The 23,755-nt window shown below is 43.5% G+C and overlaps 1 protein-coding gene across 10 annotated transcripts in view; it reads right to left on the bottom strand.

Annotated features, from left to right (window-relative positions):
* Window positions 1-23,755, bottom strand: part of SHROOM3 (shroom family member 3) — a 185,162-nt gene that overhangs the window by 72,331 nt on the left and 89,076 nt on the right. The gene's annotated exons all lie outside the window — the stretch shown is intronic.

Raw genomic sequence — 23,755 nt, 5'->3', positions numbered from 1 at the left:
CTCTGGGGACATATCCTTCTCACTAGCCCACCCTGGGGCCTGCGCTGTCTTCACTGCCGTTGTTACCCACACTAGCCTGTGCCCAGCATTTAGCAGTGTACACATACGGCTTAGTGTAAACAAGAAATACTCAATAACTACAGCAGGAACATTCGGCAGCAACCCATTCTGGGAGTTAGAAGTAAATGTATTCCTAGTGTCCAGTACGTGGCCCAGAAATGGAAGGATCAGCACCGAACTTTTCGGAAACACCAACAGGTGCTCCTCGGTAATCTAACTTCCCATTCTTCTTGTGACGTTGCACTCCATATGCTTTATGAAAACATGCTTATGAACATGAATATGGTGTCACTGGAATATGCTTTAGGCAAAAGGTCTCTTGTAAGGTATCATTACAAAGCTTATAATCTACTGAGTGTGGTCATCCTATTTGTATGCATGTATCATTCTTGTATTGGAAGCTGGAAATATGAAGTATAACTCTGAGGTCCTATTGTAATTATGCAAAGTGTGGGTCATTAATGGCGGTTTAGAATCTTGATGGCTCCCATTGACTAGGACAATTGGTTGTGGATGTTCCTGTGTAGATGTGGGCCAGCTGGTGGGTAATGAAGAATGAGGTGTCACCATGTCACCTGATAATGAAATCCATCTTAAATCTGGTACTTTTCCATTTAGAAGGAGGGGGGGCCCCAGAGAGATTCCTGCCTTGTGCCAAAGCTATAAAAGGGGGTGAAAGAGAACAAAGGGGGCGGCCAGTCATGAGAACACCTGTTTTTCATCTAAGATGTCTGCTGGAACTAACAAGGACCCTACCAGAGGAATGGATTGGGCCCAGACTAGGAAGGAGTCTAATCTGTGAAAGAAGGTTATTGGAACGTCTCTGAGGGTGATATTTTACCTGTAAACAGTTTCTTAATGTATTAGGCTTAGCCTTGCATGTTTTTGCTTTATTTTGCTTGGTGACTTACTTTGTTCTGTCTGTTATTACTTGAAATCACTTAAATCCTACTTTTTATTCTTAATAAAAGCACTTTTGTTTATTATTGAACCCGGAGTAAGTGATTAATACCTTGGAGGGAGCAAACAGCTGTACATATCTCTCTATCAGTGATATAGAGGTTGGACAATTTATGAGTTTACCCTGTATAAGCTTTTTACAGAGTAAAATGGATTTATTTGGAGTTTGGATCCCATTGGGAGCTGGATGTCTGGGTGCTGGAAATAGGTGACCTACTGAGCAGTTTTTGGTTAAAGTCTGTAGCTTTGGGGGCGTGGACCAGACCTGAGTCTGTGTTGCAGCAGGCTAGTGTGTCTGGCTCAACAAGGCAGGGTTCTGGAGTCCCAAGCTGGCAGGGAAAACGGTCTCAGAGGTCATCTCAGCACGGCAGGTGACAGTCCCAAGGGGGTCTCTGTGACCAAACCCATCACGCTTCTCCTAAATGGCAGACATCAGTTCTCCCAGTCTACACAATATCTGCACTAATGCAGCTCAGATTCAGCTCTGAGTTGAGCCCTTCCCCTCCTCTCCCTTCCACTTATCTCCTCAGAAATCATGGAAAAGAGAAAGATGGGGGACTGAGAAACCGTTACAGTGACTATTGGGCATCTAACTGCCGAGGGGAAGGAGAGTAAGTAGCTAGCAGCCATAAAGGTCTGAGGAGCACATGCTCTCCTCACCACTGTAACAGAAGCACCGTGGTATTTTTTTTTAATGGTATTAAAAACATGTTGGAAAAGCAAAAGACACTACAGATTCCCACTGCTGTTATGCCCATAGTCCTTTTCTGGTCACTTCCAATGTATTCCCATATGTATTCACCTGTGGCCCAATTTACAGATCAGCAGCTAAGTGGTGCACATCTGGAGTGTTCCTCCTAATACCCAGTTGTTGTATTTACTTCACAGAGACAAGAAAAAGTAGTTAGTTCCTGCACAGGATCTGGGGTTGTTACTGAAGGAAACACAAGAGAGATTTATCGGGCCTTGCACTCTTTGAACGCTATCATGTGCTGGGCTGCATTTGGTATTACAAACCCACTGAAATACTGAAAGATAATCCGAGACAAGGTGGGTGAGGTAATATCTTCTTTGGACTGACTTCTGTTGGTGAAAGAGAGCTCTTCCGGTTCCAGAAAGTGTGTCAAAGCTACATACAAGCTGGTACAGATTGTTTAGCATAAGTAGTTAACACATATTCTAAGAGATTATTCAAGGTGAAGTGGCCCATTAACACCTCTGCAGTCACAGGACAAAAAATGGGGATTAGTGGGTGACAGACTGTCCTAATAAGCCATAAATCCAGTGTCTTTATTAAACCATGATTTTTAGTGTCTAGCAAAGATATGAATTTAAGCTCCCAGGCTCATCTTTTGAAGGTGTTGTGCTGATTTCTTTTGCGCAGGAGGACTGAGCAGGAGGTCAGATATAGAATGATCGCTTCATGAAAAGCATTCACCCATGGCTGATAGAAAAATGATAAAAGACAAAAACATCCCATGTGATAATCAAACAGTTAATAAATAACACAATGAATTAAACCTCACAACTGCTGCGAAGTACCTAAGATATAGGGATCATTCTATCACTAAAATGCAGATGCCTCTGAGATGGAGCACAGCGACAGCGTACAGTAACACCCCATGACCTTTTAGGACAGGACATGAAGAAGAATATCTTGCCCAGGTGAATATGCAGGGGGAATTGTAGACAGGCAGACAATTGCTAGCTAAATGGACAGTAGGGTTAACACACCTACTCTTACAAAAGGTGCTACAGAATCTTTACATGTCAGGCCTTGGCTTGACATGTCCCCTGAAAGATGGAAACTTCCCACAGCACTGCAATCCCATAGCAATCCTCGACACCGCACTGAATCCAGCGACCCTGCCAGTTACTCGGTGTACGTTCACTCTCTAGGAAGGCTCTTTACAAACATGATACCTGGCTTTTCTTCCCTTTTCCAGTTTACAATGGAAATAGTTACCTCAGTGCAGGGAATAAATCAGCGAAATACTTTGTGCCTTGACTGTCATTGCTCAGCTCAAGGCCCACAAGTTGCTTTCTCACCTTCTTTACAGCAACTTTTTTTGGACAATATGAAATCTCCACAAGGGAGCAGGGTCCATTTCCCTCCCTGGGAGTGCCCTCGCAGACAGACTAGCGGTCTCCCTTCCACTTAAATTGCAGTACCCAGAAAACAGCCTCACAGTTACATAGTTTAAAAAAACAAACCACAGTGACCATCTTGGAAAAGCACAATCCCGCAGTTGTCCCTTTTCTGTCACCCAGATATAACACTGTTTCTAAAGGCTAGCTGGGTCTATGTAACATCCCTCTACCCCCACTTGAAGTTAGCAGCTGCACCCAAAATATTTTCTTTTCTGCAAAGTTCTTGTCGAACTGTTAGATGTTATGTATACTGGCTGCTCCCATTGTGCCTTTGGTATTTAATGCTGCACAAGTTAACTACTCGCTGTACAAAGACATTCTGTCCAGCCTTTCCTTAGCTTAGGTGTATGGCCCTTTTGCTCCTCACTTAATACTTGCTCAGCCATTAGCAAAAGAATACGGCAGTCTTATACATTAAAGCCAAGATTTCTAAAATTAGGAGTCTGAAGTTAGTCTCCTAAATCCATTATTAAGTACATAAGTAAGTAACCTGATCTTCAAAAGTTCTGAGCGCCCAGCAGCTCCAACTGACTTCAGGGTTCTCAGCACTTTTGAAAATCAGGTCACTTATTTAGGAGCTAAAACAAAGTTTAGGAGCCTAATTTTGCCTTAATAATACAAAACACTACCCCTTGCATTAGCAATACTGAAGGAGTTTGGGTCATTTCTGTGGAATATTGGAATACTATATATATATAAAAATAAGGGATACTGTCTTGTGGCATTAAACCTTTAAGAATTTTGTATACTTCAAGGATGGCTAATTGGAATGTATTGAAGAGGGAATATCCCTCTTTATCTCCTTTACTACAGAATACAGACCTAGGTTTTGGAGCCATCTTTGTTGTAATCTCTTTAGAACAGAAGGTGGGCAAACTACTGCAAGAAGCAGGGGTGGTCGGATGGGGACCGGGCCATGCCTGGCTGTTTGGGGAGGCACAACCTCCCCTAACCGGCCCTCCATACAATTTCAGAAACCCGATGTGGCCCTCAGGCCAAAAAGTTTGCCCACCCCTGCTTTAGAACACTGGTTTCCCTCATCCATTTCTTTCCCCTTTCTCAAATAGCTATAGGGTTTCTCAATGAAAAATAGATTTAACACCCTCACTCCACAAATCGTCTTATTCGATAAAACCCTGGCCCCACTGAAGTCGATGGGAGTTTTGCCATTGACTTCAATGGGGACAGAATGTCACCCAATGAGCTATTTGTGGAATAAGATATTATTCATCATGACTAAGGTGTCAGAATCTGTAGTGCTTTTTTAAAATTAAAGCTGACATGTCTACCCTTTTTTGGTCATTCATTAGACCCTTCATAAATTACACTAAAATCTTTATAAGAAATCAACCTTATTAGGCAATCTTCTGTTTTAAGCGACTGACACTTTAGTATCCCCAGTGTACTGGGCCAGATACTCAGGTGGTATAAATCAGTATAGCTCCAGTAAAGTCAATGGAGCTATGCCATCCCAATTGAAGACCTTGGTCCACTGAGGACCAAGGCTCCAATTTTATTAGAAGACCACCTCCATTAAGGCAAGTTTCTCTTTGTAAGTATTGCACTATCTCTGCAGTCCATCACTCACTGCCTCTTTTCTAAACAATGCTTAAAGGTTTCCCCATCTTTTACCACCTCCTTTAGATTTCTGAGATGGATCTTGTGTGGCCTCAGATTCATAATAGCCCTTTATCAACTCCCCCAGAACATGTAGTCTGTTTCGAGCATTTGATATCTTTCATCCTCCCTTTACCTCCACCATCAGACCTTCCTTTTTGGAGAATTCATTGCATGTTTTAGTAACATCCACCTCTTCTGACCATAAATTACTCTGACCTCCTCCTAAAGGCTTGTCTGTGTCCTGCACTGACCTCTTGTTACCTACATACTTGAAACATTTCTTATTATTTATCTTAACCTCACGGGCACTTTGCCTTTCGTTCCCATCTTTTTTGCTTTCTTTATCATTATTTACAATCTCTGCATTCCATCCTGCATTCTCTCCGGTCCTTTTGTGTACCCGATATTTTCCATCTCTCTCTCTCTCTTATATCTATTTCTTTAATGTAGTTTTAGTGTGTCTGTGTATTTTATTGCCAGACATTATACATAATTCTTGGAAACACATTTATTTCTCTCTGAACACTTTCTGTTGGCCCTCTGTGCTTGCTGTCCTTCCATTGCTTTTGTCCAAATGATTTCCTCCAACACTCCCTGTATCCACTTCCAGAATTTCACTGCTAACATTCTGTACCATGTTTGGGTCTGTCCATTGTTTTTAGATTAGAGTGGACCTCAACCAAACCCTTGGATCTCAATACCCCCAAGTATTGAGGGTTCCCAACTCTCGCAATTCTATTGTGAACTTTGTGCTCTATATTATTTTCCTTAAATCCCCAGCTCCCGGAGTCAACTGATTACAAGAAAATCCTGGGTTTTGTTTAAAAAAGAAAGGAGGAAGTTTCCAGGTATTATAGTCACAGAAACAAGTTTGAAAACGAGATCTCTAAGGGTTCAAAAACCAATAGGCAAATAAAGCGATTCTGTTTATTAATTTTTCAAATGTAATTATTTTTAAGCCAATTTCATAATTTTGGGGGCCTGACACGTTTATTTTTAATGTTTGGGGTTGACGATACTGTTACGATAAACGGTATCATGCCAGGTTTACATTTCACTCCAAAAATTTGCACAAAGGCTGGAACTTCTTACACTGGGTGGAAAGTGAAGGCAGCAATCGGCCATGTGAGTAGTAACAAAAATTTGTCCTCTGCAGTTCCACTGAGCTATTCGGGCATTTTCTTGTATATTCTAATTGAAAAACCCCAAACACTGAAACATTAAATGATCTGACTACAAACAGGAAAACAACACTCCCATCTGACATGTCCGCCAGAGGAAGGAACTGAAGGGGTTAAGGCTCCCTTTCTATCCTTATCATGCCCTGTGGTGCTGGGTTGCTGTTACATAATGTCACACATTGTCCTGAAATCCCTGCCCCAGCAGCGCTGGGCTCAGCCAGTGAGATAAGGGCAGTCTTTTGGCTTGAATTCTGATACCTCATATTGCAGGCGTGAGGCCAGCTCTCAAAGGGACAGTTGTCAGCTAGTGAAACATTTATTTCCCCCTGTGAATGAAAATGTCCCCAAGATGAAAATCCTCTGTCCTGGAAAGTGGAATTGACAGAACAAGGAGCAATGGTCTCAAGTTGCAGTGGGGGAGGTTTAGGTTGGATATTAGGAAAAACTTTTTCACTAGGAGGGTGGTGAAGCACTGGAATGGGTTACCTAGGGAGGTGGTGGAATCTCCTTCCTTAGAGGTTTTTAAGGTCAGGCTTGACAAATGGGATGATTTAGTTGGGGATTGGTCCTGCTTTGAGCAGGGGGTTGGACTAGATGACCTCCTGAGGTCCCTTCCAACCTGATATACTATGATTCTTCCTCTTCTACACTATTCCTGACCGTTTTCATGATTGACAATATTTAAATGAAGGGCTAACCCTATAGTCCCTAACCGATCTCTCGCTCCCCAGCATGCATGTTGTAGGTATCACTGCGCTCCACTGGGTGGGAAGACAGCGCTGCTCAAGTATCTATCATTTTGTTCCTGCTGCAGCTGGTCCCGAAATAGCACATAATCCATACTGCTGGCACAGGCAACAGAGAATCTCCTTAAGTTTAAGTGGTCGTGTCCTGTGGTTTGAGAGCACAGGATCCTGAGTTCTATTCTGGATGCTGTGCGTGTGGCTTAGCTGATAACGGCAATGTCTGTATAAGTGTAGCCTTGGATTCAATCTGCTGTGCTGGCAGGGTCTGTGAGTTCAATACACTGTGCTAACTCTGCCCTAGATCCCTGCACATCAGCTCCAGGGGTTAAGGAGTCCCTCAAGTCACTATGCAGCGTGGCCTGTGGCCAAACTAGAAATAGCAATGATATGCTCTTGTGCTCAGATGCTGATATGCACGTTCAGAAAAGCGTTGAGCGGAGCATTTGGCGGTCAGCTGGAGGCGGGGGAGCCTGTGGGAAGATGGGAGGAGCTGAAGAAAAAAATCCTTCTTAAGATCCATCCCCCTCAAAACAGGAATATTTAAAAAAAAAAAGAGAGATTTGTATAAATCACAGTCGCATCTGCAGTTACATTCGCAAGGACAGAATTACAGGGGTTAAGGATCCTCACGCTAGGCAGGGCATAAGATGATCACTGGCTAGAGTCAAGAAGAGAAATCTCTAGAGAACTGGAGAGCACAGTTTGGTGAATTATGGGGGACAGGGACAGAGATTATGCCTCTCTCAATGTGTAGGCCACCACTGGAGACAGATTAAAAGATTAGAGGTCACTGGGCTACGCTGATATGGGAATTCCTAAATAATAAAGTCTCAGATTGAAGAATCTGTTGCATTTATCCTAAGGGTTCCTTGCTGGCAGTGCAGAGCGCACGGCATTGCAATGCAAGAAGAAACAAGAGAGAAGGAGAAGCCAGCTGAAATGAATTACGTGTCTCTCCCAGCGAGGTGGTTTCTTTTAAACAACCAGAAACTAGACTTCTGTGAAAAAGAACCACCACAGTCACCCTGCAGAGCGAAGGCAGAGAAATGCACATTGACCTTCAGCTCTGCAGGGGGAAGGGCTGTGGAGAGAAGTGGCTGGATTTTGATCATGCAATATTATTTAATCTCAAAGGTTTCTAGCATTTTTTTTTTTTAGTGTTAGATTGGATCTATTTTAGTTGATCTGACCCCAATCCCCTACGCTCTGTCCGTGTGCACACACACACACACACACACACACAAACACACACGGAAATAAAGATGCTTCACCTCTATACCTGTTTGCAAGCAGAGAACAGAATGAGGGATTTTCATTCATTTGGGGGAAATAGATTCCTCGCTAAATTTGGCTTTGGCTGAGGGATCTTTGAGAAAATGAACTCCCTCTTTGTTCGGGAGAGAGACCTAATCTTCACTTGGCCCTGGGGGATTATCGGGTATTTAGAAAGGCGCTCACATGCACATTTTTAGCTTGTGCCAACAGCATTTGTGTCCACAATATCCAGACTTCATTCTGCTCTTTAGGGTAGATAATAGGCATTCCACAGCATTTAAATGCATCCAGACCTTGGACCTAGAGATTTTCACTCTTTAAAAATACCCTAAATTGCTGCTTTCTGAAATGCCTGACACGGTCTTGCATTATTGGTTGTTCTGTCTGTGTGTGTGAATTTAGTGCTACGAAAGCCGTCGGGCTCGCAGCCCTGGTGACTTAAGTCCTTTATTTATCCACAGAACAGGCCATGGAAGCAGAAAGCTACCCATCCGGCCTGCCAATGTGACTTAACCGTGATGGAAAGGAATCACCTATAGGACTGAGAAGGTAGCTCACAGCAGACTTCCCAACAGTCCCACTTTGACCCCATCCTGTCCCAATTGCTGCCTGAGGGGACAAAGTGGTCAGTTTGCCCTGGGATCTTGTTTGAGAGAGCTCCCAAACCAAGTGGCATTGCAACCTGGCACCCAGCGTCACAGCACATGCATGTTTGGCCCGGACACCCCTTAGACTCTGTCTACGGAGGGGCAGCTGGGCCAAAGTTGAGTGGCACTCCCATCCTGTGCACCAGGTTGCAGTGCCAGTCCAATTTGCCCATTTGCCCTTCTTCTCCATCTACAGAGAAGCAAATGGGCCAAACCCGATTGGTGTCGTGTCCTGTTTTAGCCACCTGAAATGTTGGGAGGTATAGTTCAAAATTTTCATGCCCAGTCAACACCTGGCATCTTTGTCAAGAGCTCAGAGCTGGCTTTTATGACTCCTGTCACTAGACTGGGACCACCAAACTATTTAAATATAGTTTATTATTTCTATCACAGCAGCACCAAGAGGCCCCAATCCAGCATCGAGGCCCTGTTGCACTCATAGACACATATAAAAAACAGATGGTCCCTGCCCCAAAGCACTTACAGTTAAAATAATGTAAATGTTAATCTAAAAATGCTAAAAATGGTCAATTTCTATGTTTCTAAAACTTGAATTGATGAACATTCAAAATTCCAATCTTTCATGTAGGCCATCAGCTGGTGATAATTTTCAGCCACGAGTAAGGTGGGCTGGATTCAAACTATTGACCCAACGGAAAGTTCCACTGAGCCGTCCAGTTCCTGCCTTGTATTAAAGAACTAACCAATCCTGCAAATGCTGTCAGCACATGAGCAGGCCCATGGACATCTATGGGACTGCTCACGTGTTTAAAGGAAGTCTTTACAGGATTGGGGCCTAACTCTATAAAGAGATTTTTAGGATACATTTTGCATGGAAAATGACCCTAAAATTTTAGGGCCACATCAGTATAGTTCTATTGACTTCAATGGAGGTAGGCCAGTTGACATCAGCTGAGGATCTCACCCATTGTGAGATTGCCCGTTGTGAATGAAGTACGCTAGATTAAAAAAAATCACAGCTGTCTTGGGTTTTCAAACAGCATCCCAATGGAAGCTGTAGAATTTTAAGAGTAATGCATTCTCTATCTAAATCTCTCTTTGAAAGCTAAACATTTTAGTCCAGTCTGCACTAGTGGAGAGCCAGATCTGTTGGGAAAACAGCTTCACTTAGCACAGTTTTAAACAGATACAGAAATACCAAGAAAGTCAATGTCCACTCTATCCCAGGCCAGGAAGTGCTGTGAATCTTATACAAGATTTCACAAACTTGCTCTCGACAGATTTCCCACAGAAAGAGGCCAAGGAGGATTCAGGTATGTTTAAAACTTCAGATAAGTAGAGTTACCATGCTAACAGGCATCCTACAGCTACAATTGATTATCAATATGGACAGACAGGCAGATGCCTGAAAACTTTTGGATGCCAAATCAGACCAAATCTGAACCTCAAAACCTTTTAAGGACAGTAGCGCCATACGTCAAGCTCTCCACTGTGAAAGCCACAATATTTGGAATGGGATCTCAACTTTTCCAAATTTCAGAGGTGTGTTGATTGGGGAGTTTGGTTCGCTCCATTATAGAACTAGGGGCCAGTCATAAAGCCTGAATCTGGATCCAAACTTCTCCAATGAGTAGGAGTGTTCAGATCTGGCATTTTGGCTTGACTTATTTCTCATGCAAATAAGAACTCTGCCACATTGATGTACAGATGATCTACCTCATAATAAAACAATAAGTAACTCATATAGCCATTTGGTACAATGATTAATCTACACAGGTGAAACTAATAAAATTGTTCATGCACAATATAGCACACATTTATAGTGAGAGTCGACCTATGCAAAACTCATTCAGTTTCAATTATACCATTTGTTTCCTCATACACGATACTGTAATGAGAGTAAAGTGCAAACTGCCTGCCAAATGAACAGAAAATCTCCCAGCACATGCCAAGGAAGGCAGCAACAAAAGGAAAACAGGTCTCCTGCTTATGTGAAACAAGATGTTCCCTTTTAGGGCTAATTATAAAAATAAAATAGTCACTAAAAGAAAAGTTCACTGGGTCTAGAAGCTGAAGACACTCTAAGTTGTATTCAGACCAAGAGATTCTGTAAACAAATAATATCCTTCCACATTATTTTTTACACTTAACTCGTAGAACACTGGCATTTTCCAGCCAACTAAACAAATGCGTCATTAGATTAATTTGATCCAAACACTCAGTCCAAACACGCCTGAACTCTAGGTGCAGAGTTCAGATTCCAGATCTGAAATTTACAATTGGCCCTTTTAGGCAAGATTTTCAGAAGGGCACAGCACAGCACAACCCGGGCCAGATTTTCAAAAGTGCTCAGAATGTTGGGTGCTGAGCTTCTTTGAGAATCTGGCCATAAATGTTACAATGGGAGTTCTTGGGTGCTCACCGCTTTTGAAAATTGGGCCCCGGTCGTGGAGGGTGAGCACTCAAAAATCTGGCTGCATGTTGCCAGAAGACTGACTAAAATTTCCAATCCAAATATGCCCAAAGTTTGGTGGGGGTTCAGAATCAGGATCTGAATTAGAACTCTGCAGCTGTAACCCAGCTCCGCTATCTAATCGGTCTCTTTGCATCTTTTCCTCAAGTGTTTTCCCATATGCTTAAATTCTAATTGCAGTAACATTAGAGTATTTACTAGAACTTATCAACTGGCTGAGGGTAATGGCCTGAAATATCTCTGCCCACGCAGGGCCCAATTCCGAGGATATGTCCCTGTTCCTTAATCATACCTATTTAAACATCACCCACATCTTCTTGGGCCAAACCCTGAAGTCCTTAATCAGGAGGCCTCCCAATGACTTCTGCACTTTTTGATCTCAAATAAGGAGTAAAAATGACATGAGGATTTTGCCCATATACTTTACAGAAGGACTAGCACTCTTCAGCTCTGTGATCTACCTACTGTTGGTTTACAGCCCAGACAAGATGGGTGACCGACAGGGCTAAAACTACACTGCATACACCAATGGTTTGTAGCCCAGTCAGTTAAGCAATTGAGATGGGAAACAGCTTTGCAATCCTGTGTGTTTCTTAATTGTCACACTGTGCTTACAGCTTCCCTGGGAGGGAAAACCACTTAGCTCCATCCTGCCTTTCTCCTGAATATGATGAGAACTATTATTACCTGTCATTCTCTCCAAACCATTGTTACCATCCCTGAGTGAAACAAAAGGTCCAAACCGAGGTAATCAAAGCAGTAATGAAGAAGAACAAAGACAGTAACTGTTGACCAAAGCTCCTTTAATATGGCAATGCTCTGCATTAATAACAGACCTAAAGGCGCAATCTGCTTTCATTTTTTTAAAGGAATATTTTATTGCAATTTGAATATCAGAGAAGATGTGGCATCTTGTTGTCAATGACATAATTGGTGCAAAGCTCAAAGAGTTATAGCCCTTGGGATTTTTAACAGAGGACTACAACAAGAAAAACATGCTAACAGTGGAGTAAAGGAATCCACAATAGATACAACATAAGAAGGCCTTGCTCGTTTACAATTCAAACCGCAAAGCAAGGAATACACTCGCTGATGCATATTATCCCATCTGCACTGTGTTGATTGTGTGTGTGTGAGGAGGGGGTATGTGTGTGTGGGAGAAACTGCTTTTGTCAAGGGTTTGGAGGTGTGCTCAGAAGTTATGGTGGATGATTTGCAGAGGGCTTTGTTTACACAAAGTCAGGGGTTTGGGGAGCCTTCCAGGTCAGTGTTTCTCAACTTTCTCAAGCTGGCAACGCCTTATTCGAAATAAATGTTCATGACTGCCTGACCTTTATTCTCACTGTAAGAGTAAAAAATATGCCTCAGTGAGACCAATGTTATATATCTGTTCAGATTGTAAGCTCTTCTGTTCTGTGCTTGTACAGCACCTAAAACAATAGAGTCCAGCTCCAGGATTGGGGTTCCTAGGTGCAACCACAACACAAATGATAAAGAATAATGATGTATTTGTGTGTGTGTTTCATTTCAACAGGTTGACAGAGAATACTTGACCTTCAAGGGTAGGATGTGCAGGGAGTGAGATTTTCTTTGCTTAGACAGCGATACAATTTTCAATGCTTTGTGATTTCCCCACCGCCCACCCCTCACCCACACACATAATTGCCCTTCATGACTTCCTTGGAGTTACAACCATCTAGAAATACTGTTTTAGACGAAGAGTGCTACTGAAATATCGGGTTACTGTTGTCCCTTTGAGAGGAATGGGGGAGATCTAATGCAGAATGAGTGCCCATTTTGCAGTGGACAAACCACCCAGTGCCCTTAAGGGACAGTTGAGAATGTATAATCCCTGCAATCATTTACTTTTCTCCTTTGCTTCTTGATATGCCCGTTCAAACAGGAGAGAGGCAACAGCATGATATATGTAAAGAAGGCAATAGCAGGTACTGTATACCGACACAAGGTTCAACCTCCCACTCCCACGGAACTTGGCAGCCGTCAAGGGTATTCAGCATCTTGGATGATCGAGCAGCCCACGCAGCAGCTGACCGCTAATCACTGAAGAGCCTTTAGTCCGTCTGATTTTTAAAACAGAATACGAGTTTCCTGCAGTCCTGGCCCAAACCCCTGCTACTTGTAAATCCGCATAGTGTCAATGAAGTCAGTGGGCAGAGAAGTCAAAGGAGTTACACCGATTGACACCAGCGGAGGATCTGGCCTGTGAGTATTTTTCATTAAAATTCACTTTGGTCCTTGATCTCAGCTTCTGACACAGTGTCTGACGCAAGCCGTTTGGCTTCCAATACGCTCCCAGGGGCTCCCATGACTCATTCATTCAATCTCGGTTTCTCACTCTATTTTTAGCACCTATCTGTCTTTCCCCATTCAGATTAGCTATTTGAGAACAGTTTAGGGAGGAAGAAAATATGAAGTCACTCAACATTTCTGATCGCAGGAGACAAGCTGTTGGTATCTCTGACCTAGCCCTATGTGTCCTGTCTCATCACAAACCCCTCTCACACAAACAGAGCAGCAAAAGAGACCACAGAAGCTGCTTCACACTTCCTCTCTTTTCCAGACAGGTAGAAACCCCAACACAAAGATCCAGCTGTGGGTGAATGGCCTCCACAGGCCAGACCTGGGCCCCATCTCACATTCCCGCTGCTGCCGGTGAGGGGTAAACTATGGGAACTGACACAAAGGAGCTAATTTTAAAGAGGAAGCAGCAGGGAGGCGAAGGAGAGGGAGGACTGTAAGAGACAATAAAGCAATTATTCTAATTTCAACCGGGTTTCGTGTGGGCGGTATTGTAAGTGTGGAAAGGATAAATGGGCTCAAGTCTTGTGATTAGTGCCAGGCTGAGACAGATGCATAACTTACATGGGAGCCACATACACAAGAAGCAGGTGCAGGTTTTCACAGCTCTCAGAGACCGGAAGGGACAGGCTGTCTGGAAGTTCCCCCTTCTCTATGACTTCCTCCTACTGGCAAGTTAGTTTCATCATTTCTAAGCGTGAGATCCCTTTGCTGTGCACTGCCTCCAAAACCTCCAGTAATATGAACTGTAAAACTTTCTCCAAGTGTCATGTTTATTTCATTTTGGGTTTGGCAGGCACACTGATTGGTGCCATATGCAAAACCAACCTCCACTTGGCTGAACTGGGATGCCGTTAGCTGAGAACCCAAGGACTGAATGGATATGAAAACTGAGCTATTTCCGCATCTAGAGATGATCTTTGCAGGTCACTCTCTAGGATAAGTCCTACTGAATTTAAATGGATTTTCACAGAAATTACTCTATGGCTTACAAACTCTACAGTTAGGTCATTGGGTGGGATTTTCAAAATTACCCAAGTGATTTAGGAGCACAAGCCCTACTGGCTCTCATGGGGACTTTGTTCCTAAGTGACTGAGGCACCGTTGAAAGTCCCACCCATTATCATCCTATATTAAATTCTATCAGCCTTTTCCTGAAGGGCAGCCCTGATGCACACTGGCAAGGCAATGCAGGGAAAGACTGTGCTGTTACGGCCTATGTCACACCCATGCTGAGGCTCCGCAGAGGGCCATAGTCTCCAGAGCTGTCAAGCTGAACCATCATCACACAATTTAAATAAGCAGATCTACTTTACAAGCGTTTCTTGAGAGACGAAAACCCTCCTCAAAATGGTTACTCCGCGATCAGATGTACGAAGCAGCTTTCGCTCTCAAAAAAAAAAAAGGTTCCATCAAGTGACCATTTGTCTCTAAACATTGTCTTTAACTGGCCCCTTGCTCAGGATTCTCAGGGATTTCAATCCATGCTATACACAGAGTGGAATTCAGTGGCGGAATGTATAGAAATGCGAGCGTTGCTTTCCATACCAACAGACAAAGGGTAGCAGTGTGTGTCCCTGGCCCACCCCTCCCCAGGTCCAAAGAACATTCTATTAAGAAATCCCCCCTGGACTAAATCTTGGTTGGGTCTGTCCCAAACACAGTTTCTCATTCAAGCCAACACACCAAGAGCCAGAAGTGCCAAACGCTTACACCCAGTGAACTGCAAGCTAAATCCTATTAGGCAGCCATCACTGTCAATATTTATTCCTAACGATTCAGGGACAAGTTTGCTAATAAAAGGTGTCAGCTAGAGCCTGGGAGATGGAAGGGCAGCAAGATTGGCGTGGGGGAAAGGGCATGACACGTTAATCAGCATCTACCCTGCAAAACCCTGACAGGAACAAGGTACTAAACTCATTAACCACTTAGGAAACAAAATCCTGGTGCATTTCATATAGCGGCTACATCTTGCCTAGGCTACCCAGCTCCTTGCTTGAAGGTTTGTCATCTTTTAAGGCAGGCCCACTAGGCTTTTTTCTTTCAATCCCAAATGTATCAATACCAACATGACACCGAGGTGGTTACTACAGACTTTCCCTTCACCACAGCCAGAGATAATTTGTTGACTCATGTGCTCTCTTATTTATTTACTGTAATACCTAGAGGCTCCAGCTGAGATCAGAACCACACTGTGCTAGGTTTTGTACAAACATATAGCAAACGTTCAGTCAATATAGACAACAGAGGTGGTGGGGAGGACCCACTATCAGCCCTGTTTTGCAGATGGGGAATTGGTACACAGAGAGAGGAATCAACTTATCCACAGTCACAAAGTCTGTGGCAGGGCAAAGAGCTGAACCCAGGTTCCCTGAGTCCCACTCCAATATCTTAACCACAAAACCATCCTTTCGCTGACAAGTTTTGGGGCTGTCTTATTGAACCACAGGGAATCTCTCAACAGAAGAAGACAAAGTAGCACTTCAGAATTTACCTAATTACGCCTTCTAACTAACTACTTTACTTACATATATTAACAAAAAACCTGACCACACAACATTTGTCAGAGATAAAGTAGATGGTACAATGATTTCTTTTAAAAATAGGATGCCTTTCTAGCCCTGCAATACAGCGCTTTTCAAGACCACACACTTTTTCATCTCTCTGGCCCGCATCACCACAGTATGTGAGCAGCTCACAGTGGATTTACCCTCCCACTCCCATTTAGCACTCCTCTGAGGAATGGATGGATGCTCATCTCAGTTTTGCAGAAGGGGATTTGAGCCCAGAGAGGTTAAATGACTTGACCAAGGAATTCTGTGCCAGAGCCAGGCAGTGAACCCCCATCTCCTGAGCCCATGGCAGCACAAAAGCATTCCTCTTTGCTTTCTCCATGGGCACTGTGAACTTCAACCCCCCCATAAGTGCGGTAAAGACTATTATGACTTCTCGGCCCCTTTTTGAGGTGGATCAAAGCAGGTCTATTTATTTGTGTTTAAATACGCACACGCTGTAGCTGTATGAATGGTAGTCTGTGGTCTGTGAAATAAAATATCTGAGGCAGTTCGTCAACTGGTGTAAAACCAGTGTACCTCCTTCAAAGTCAATGAAAATACGCTGATTTACACCAACTGGGGATCTGGCCCCGTATTATATTCCGAATCTGTGGGGCCAGACTCTGCTTTCAGTGACACCCATGCAACCCCATTGAAGTCAGATATGTTTTCTTTTATGCAAGCATTTCCTTTCTTCCCTTAACACTGGCCACCACAGCCCCTGCCCTAGATAGCAGCGTTATAACAAGTTATTGTCTGAAATAGCCAGGACCCTATTATTTTGCAATAATCTATGGCCCAAGATGCCGGGAAATAGAGTTACAAAGTGGTGACCCAGACATATTGTAACATAGTTTAGTGTGAGCTGCACGGATGGGATAAAACCATGTTATAACAATGTTAAGAGAATCATGCCTCAGCCCTGGTCTCTTTTAGGGGTGTAGCATTGTTTTTGGAACATAATTATAACACAGCTTTGCCCCATCTACCCATCTAAACTGCCACAGCACAGCTAGGGCACATCATGCTAGAAGTGCTGTAACTGTACCAGGAGCCAGCCGTTAGTAGTAATGGTCACCATGTGCTTTTGCTTAATTTACCCTGAAGCCTACGAACCTGAGTTTGACTTCACATGTGCATCTGCCTATAGCTGCAATGGAATTTGAAGACTGCCCAGCCCCTGGGATGCACATCAGGTCACAACTTAGGAACAACTGACCTGGCTATTTGGATTGTCTGATCAAATACTCAATGCCTCTTTAAGGTAGCTTAACGAGCGGGAAGCTTTCGGGAGGTTATCAAAAGCACCTAGGGGATTTAGGAGCACACGCGCCATTGACAGTCAATGGGAATTGTGCTCCTTATCCTCTTGGCCTTTTTGAAAGTCCCCCGCCTTCATTACCAGAAAGGCATTTTTGTATTTCATGTAAATACGATTAAATCAAAACCAGTCCATTTCATCTTAGGGTGACCAGATGTCCCGATTTTATAGGAACAGTCCCAATATTTGGGGCTTTTTCTTATATAGGCTCCTATTACCCCCCACCTCCTGTCCCGATTTTTCACACTTGCTGTCTGGTCACCCTATTTCATCTGGTTTAATTTTCTTTAGATCCCACTTTAAAAAAATTAAACAGAGCCCCAGACAGCCAGCACCACCTCCAGCATAAATACGTAATAACCTTTTCCCGCCTAAAAACCACTGGCAACCAAGTCCTCCTTAAAAACAAAGTACTGGTGGTAACTGAAGAAGGCGGGGGGGGGAGGGGCATGTCTATACTGCGGGTGCTTACAGCAGCAGTGTCATAGCATAGATGCTTCCTACAATGATGAAAGGGTGGGGGGTTCTGTTGCTGCAAGTAACCCACCTCTCCAAGTGGCGGTAGCTAGGCCAATGGACAAATTCTTCAGCAGAGCAATGATGCTCAGGGGTGGGAATTTGTCATACCCTGAGTGCCCGCAGCTATGAACCAACTTTTACGTGTAAACCAGGCCTTAAACACACATCTGTCAGGGGAGGTCTAGCTCTACTTAATCCTGCCTGGGGGAGTAGGAGGGAAGGGCTGGACTAGATGATCTCTTGAGTTCCCTTCCAGCCCTCCATGACGATGATTCAAGCCATGGCAAGTAAACAGAGAGGTGGTTGTCACACAGGTAGGGTTAAGCATTTGCTACATCATCGCCACTAAACAAGACATTTGCTCAGCAGCAACAAGTTAAATTGCAGTGATGCCCTTGGACATCTTATACAGCCAGCACTGGAGGGGGCAGAGGGGAGGGTTGTTTATCATTGTTAATCACAGTGCGGTTATTTATATCATTCTGTGCCGCTAGCCAGTGGATAAAACAACCAATCACGCTGCAGATTTCCTTTCGAATGCTTGTGAACAGCCCATGCACACTTCTGGAATGTCCGTCTCAGTGACTATTATTAATCCAGAGTGGCACTTGTAATGACAGCCTGTCTCCTATCAGTACAGTACGCGCCGAGAGAAAGGAAATGCTGGCCAGGACTTGTCTAAAAATCTGACATTTGCAACCTTTTCAATCTTCTTGTCAGGACGGATGCTACTTGGCGCTCTCCACCAATGCTCTCCCAGGGCAGTGGGGGTGGGCGGGCATTCGTCTTTTGTTTAATTGCCACTGTCAAAACGGGGGAAAGTGCCATGGTATCTGAGGTCACACAATGGGTAGATTTACAGGATGCTGTCAAACATCATGGCTGAGAAAGCAGTGGTCTGTGAAATCCCAACTTTTGAAGAGCAGCCTCCGAGGGCCCTTCGATTTGGGCCTTGTCCAGAAGCAAAGATTGCACTGGTTTAACTCAAAAAGTTTTACAAATCAATGTAAACTGGTGCAAACCCCATGAACACATGTAAATTGCTTCACCCTGACTTATATCCATTTCACTTAGAGCTAGGGATTCTTCTTCTTCTTCATTTGGTGTATGACATTTATCCCCATTTTAACACCCGTTCACACTGCCAGAGCAGTGCAAAGGTGCCTTAGTGTAAGTGAGAATCAGGCCCTCAAGCTATATTACCACAGGAATGCACAAGAACATACATTAGCTTCACTTTGATAAGGGGTTATTTTGGGAAATCAGCAATTAAACATTTATAAATATAAATCTATGTTTAATTTCAAACACCTGATGTATCATAGACCTTAGGCCAGATCCTCAAATGGGGCAAATTGATTGCATATAACAGGGTTTCTTCTTTTAGTTTACAGAATATATTTTCATTTCCCCCCATTATTATATTATATATATTGTGAATTTAGTGTGCCTGATCCAGCAAACCATTAGTCACACAAATCGCCTTTCCTTGCTCCAGTAGTCCCATAAAAGTCAAGGGGCCTATTGTGAGTATGGAGGACTACTCACATGATCAAAGGTTTGCAGGATCAGGTCCGATATAACTGGACTTATTAAAATATTTCTTAGCCCCTGAGTCGGCAAAATATTTAAGCATATGCTTAACTTTAGGTACGGATTGAAGTCCATACCTAGGGCTTGATTCAGCAAGGTCTTTAAACACACTCCTAACTGCAAGCCCTTGAGTAGCCTCCCCGTGCTTAAAGTTAGGCACGTGCTTAAGTATCTTGCTGAATCATGACCCTCCTCAGCAAAGCACTTATGCTCATTCTTACCTTTAAGCTCCTGCTCAAATTCCATTGACATCACAATGGGACGTTGCTGACTAGGGATTGGATTACTTAGATGCTTAAAATTAAGCAGGTGCTTAAATGCTCTTTCAAATTAGGGCCCACTGAAAAATGTGTCATTTAACTGTCCAGCCAATCCCTTCCACGAGCAGTGTCTGTGGGGTGCCCAGAGGTCAGATGCCAGCAGATGGTTTCTCTGCACCTCACACAGTTAAGACAAACCCTTTGTACTTCCCAGTTTGAGTCAACAGACATTAACAGGCAAACAGTAACATCTGCCAGAAGCACGAATTACAACTGAATATTGAAATTTTAAAATATATCAATTTTTATATTTATTATTTGTGTTGCCATGGCACCTGGGAGCCCCAGTCCTGGAGCAGGACCCCTTTGTGCTAGGCGCTGTACAAACACAGGACAACAAGATGGCTCCTGTCCCAGAGAGCTTACTGTCTAAGTAAAGAATGTTGAGTGTCTTCGAGCAGTGTATTGCATTGGGTCAGACCATGCTCTTCTTGCTTTCGATGACTAACCTCCTCCCAATTGTGGTGGGAGCAGGAGCAAGGCCGGCGTCCTTTTGTTTTCTCTTTGCCTGGGAATCTAGGGTATTTAAAAAAACCTTCATGACTCCCAGGATTTTTAGCTGCATTTCATTGCCGGCACGGGATTACTCCCTGCCTTTCAATCCGTACGCAGGACTCTCACACCCTTCAATGGCAGCCCCGTGGGCAGAAGGATGGGAAGGATACTGGTGCAGTTTACTGCACATTCAACCCCTGACTTCTTGGAAAGGCTTTAAATCTCAGCTAATGATGTGTTGGGTTCTGGAAGAAAAGCCTCTGCAATCACTGAAACGCCAGCCAGGATTGGTCCATATTGAGTTTGCTTCTTTCCCAGGATCTTACCCAAAGGGCACTAACTGCTACTCAGCAAGCACCAGGGACGACCTGATCCTCTAAACTTTGCTCATGTATAGAGCTGCCACCTCCGAGGTACAAAAAAAGGGGACATGGGGAATGGTCCTGAGCCCATAAAACTGGACAGCTGGCAGATTTTGCAGGACAGCTACCTCAGAAAAGGGATGATAGGACCAGGGGCAACTCTACTCATGTGAGTAGCCGGTCTGAACCTGTGAGGGCACAATGACGTCTCCCAGGGGCTTGCTGGACTAGGCTTCATGTCTCGTTCAAAGGGTTTCCACCCCCCAACCTTTATACCTTGATCCTGCTCCCATTGCAGTCAATGAAAAAACTCCCCAATGTTTTCAATAGGACCAGGAGATTAAGCCCATACTGTTGAGGAAATGCACAGGGCCTGAAAGCCTCATTCACCTGCTTGCCTCGAACAAGCAGCCGTTTGGAGCAGAGGAGTGGGCTGGCTGGGACCCAGGGAGCAGAGCAGCTACAGGAAGCAAGTTGGGAGCAGAGCAGCCCAGGGGGTGCTGTTGCTTTAAGAGAGGGGGATGGGAGCAGAGTGGCACAGGAAGTGGTGCTTAGTTAATTGGAGGAGAACCCAGAAATGAACCAGTGAGTGGCTGGCTGCATAGAACTATATGTGAGTGTGAATTTATGTGGGTTCAGGTAGTGGATGAGTACATGCGTGTTTGAGTGGGTGCATATGGGTCGGTGGACGAGTGGTTGGGTGCATATATGCAGGGTGGCATGTGGGTGGGTGGATGGATGGGCACCTGCTAGAATGGTTTCATGTGAGTGAGCTTGCAGAGCAGGTATATGAGGGCTAGTGAGCAGCTGTGGGGATGGGAGTGGAGAGAAAAACGTGGGCAGATAATTTAAAAAGCCAGACATGATAGAGAAAGACAGATCTTTGGGGAGATGCAGGAGATGGACAATATAGGCAAAAAGATTGTCTTCTGACTGCTCTCTATCTAGGGCAGAGGTTCTCAACCTTTCCAGACTACTGTACCCCTTGTAGAAGTCTGATGTGTCTTGCGTACCCCAAGTTTCACCTCGCTTAAAAACTACTTGCTTACAAAATCAGACATAAAAATACGAAAGTGTCACAGCCACACTGTTACTGACACATTGCTTACATTCTCATTTTTACCATATCATTAAAAAAATTGATTGGAATATAAATCTTGTACTTACATTTGAGTGTATAGTATAGAGAGCCGTATGGACAAGTCATTGTCTGAAATTTTAGTTTGTTCTGACTTCGCTAGTGCTTTTTGTGTAGCCTGTTGTAAAAGTAGGCAAATATCTAACTGAGTTGATGTACCCCCTGGAGTACCTCCAGGGGTACCAGAACCACTGATCTAGGGGAAGAGGAAGGGATATAAGTGGATGGAGGGAAAGAGGGAATGGAAAAAGAAACTACCTGATCTATAATAGGAAAGACAAAGTGGAGGGACGTGCGGAAGAGGAAACCAGGTCTATGGGTCACATTTCTTTAAAGTTTCTTACAAAGAAAGCTGATTGCCAGTGCTGCACTTAAATACCATTGTATCCCTTTAAATCACAGGACATGACTTTGTGGGCAGAGCAAGCCTGGTTTTCTGGGCACCCCCAGTGGGAAAGGGGTAGGGGGGAGAAATGGGTGGCTTGTACCACTGCATCTCTCCACAGAGCTCCTGCCAACAGAACCCAAGGAATACATCAGGCCCTGTGGACCTCACTACAAGCCCTAAGGTAGGATATGCTGTGGCAGCTTTTACTGCTGCCATTGGGATCTGTAGGAAAGCACAAACAAATAGAGGTCATGTGCCAAGGAGATCTGTGGAGGCTTACTCAGAAGAAGATTGCTGATTGATTAAAAGTGCCCAATTATATGACTTAGGGAACAAAAAACAGCCATTCAATTTTGTCTCAATAAATTCTGCTCTCAGACATGTGTTACACCTAGCACACTGAGATGCCGAACAATGTTAGACGTACAGAGTCCTTACTACCACTATATCAGAGTTCTCACTGGTCTGCCAATACACGACATGAAAGTTTACAAATATGACACAAAAGGGGATTTATGTGGCTCTGAAGGTGGGAAGGTTGTCCAAACAGGAAGAAGTGAATTGAATCACATCTGGGGAATCGCTATCTTTGGAGCAAGATTTCGTATTGAAGATCCCAGCAAAGTATGTTAATTAAGGGTCTAATCCTGCATTCCCTTCCCTCCCACTGAGGTCCCTGGGAGTTTTGGATGCACAGATAATGGAGCATAGAGGACTAAAATTATGAAATGAAAGGAAAAATTAGATCTGAAAACTAAATACTTTACCAGCATGGGGCTATATCTGATCTTGTATCTTTGACAAGCACTGCTCATTCATCGACTCTTCTTAAAGTCTAAGGTTTCAAATTTCAAAATGTAAAAATAAAACTCTTACTCACAAGGGTAGCATATATCTGACCTAGCAAACAAACACACATCCTCTGCTAAAACTATGTTGTAATCAAAGAGGCAAAACTGAGGTGAACAGTACCGCTGGATAAGATTTTAAAGCTGTTTTGTTTAGATGGTATTAACAAGCTATGATATATAATAAGCAGTAATATGACAATATGTTAAATGCACACAAGAGACCTCAACTCATTTTCTCATGAACTGTTTTATGACTATAACTCCTTTCAGGAAGATAACTGTATTGTCCCTCTAGTGGCCATCAAAGACTAACAATCTAGATAACTGAACTACTATGATACATTTGTATCATTTTGTCTCTGTTGAACTTGGCTGGGATTTTCAACTTGTATTATGTCGGGTCTGCTCAGGAAAACAGGCCCTAAAATATACTTTAATTTCCTCCTTCTCTGAAACATACAGATGACACAGTGAAACAGGAAAAATGCTACAACTTGATCAAATTTTGTTATTTTAAAACATTCCAAGAAGCAAAATGTCAAAGCATTTTTTTTCAAATGAAACTAAACAACACATTCCTCAGGCCACATTTATCCCTAGTGGTGAGACCACACTGATTTCACTGGATGAGTTGGGCCCCTGATATTTAAGAGTTTCCTTATAATCAAGATGAACAATTTTCTTTGTTTTGCTTTAAAAAAAAAAAAAGGGCTAGTTGCTTTCTACCTCCAGAACGAGACATTAATAACAACAGACCTCACTCTGGTCTCACCCCAGTTTTACACTAGTGTAACTCTTGATGTGAGTGGCGTTATTCTTG

Source organism: Trachemys scripta, chromosome 5 (genome assembly GCF_013100865.1).
Source record: "Trachemys scripta elegans isolate TJP31775 chromosome 5, CAS_Tse_1.0, whole genome shotgun sequence".
Lineage (NCBI taxonomy): Eukaryota > Metazoa > Chordata > Testudines > Emydidae > Trachemys > Trachemys scripta.
The sequence above is the reverse complement of the archived record's forward strand: the minus strand, read 5'-3'. Positions and strand labels throughout refer to the sequence as shown.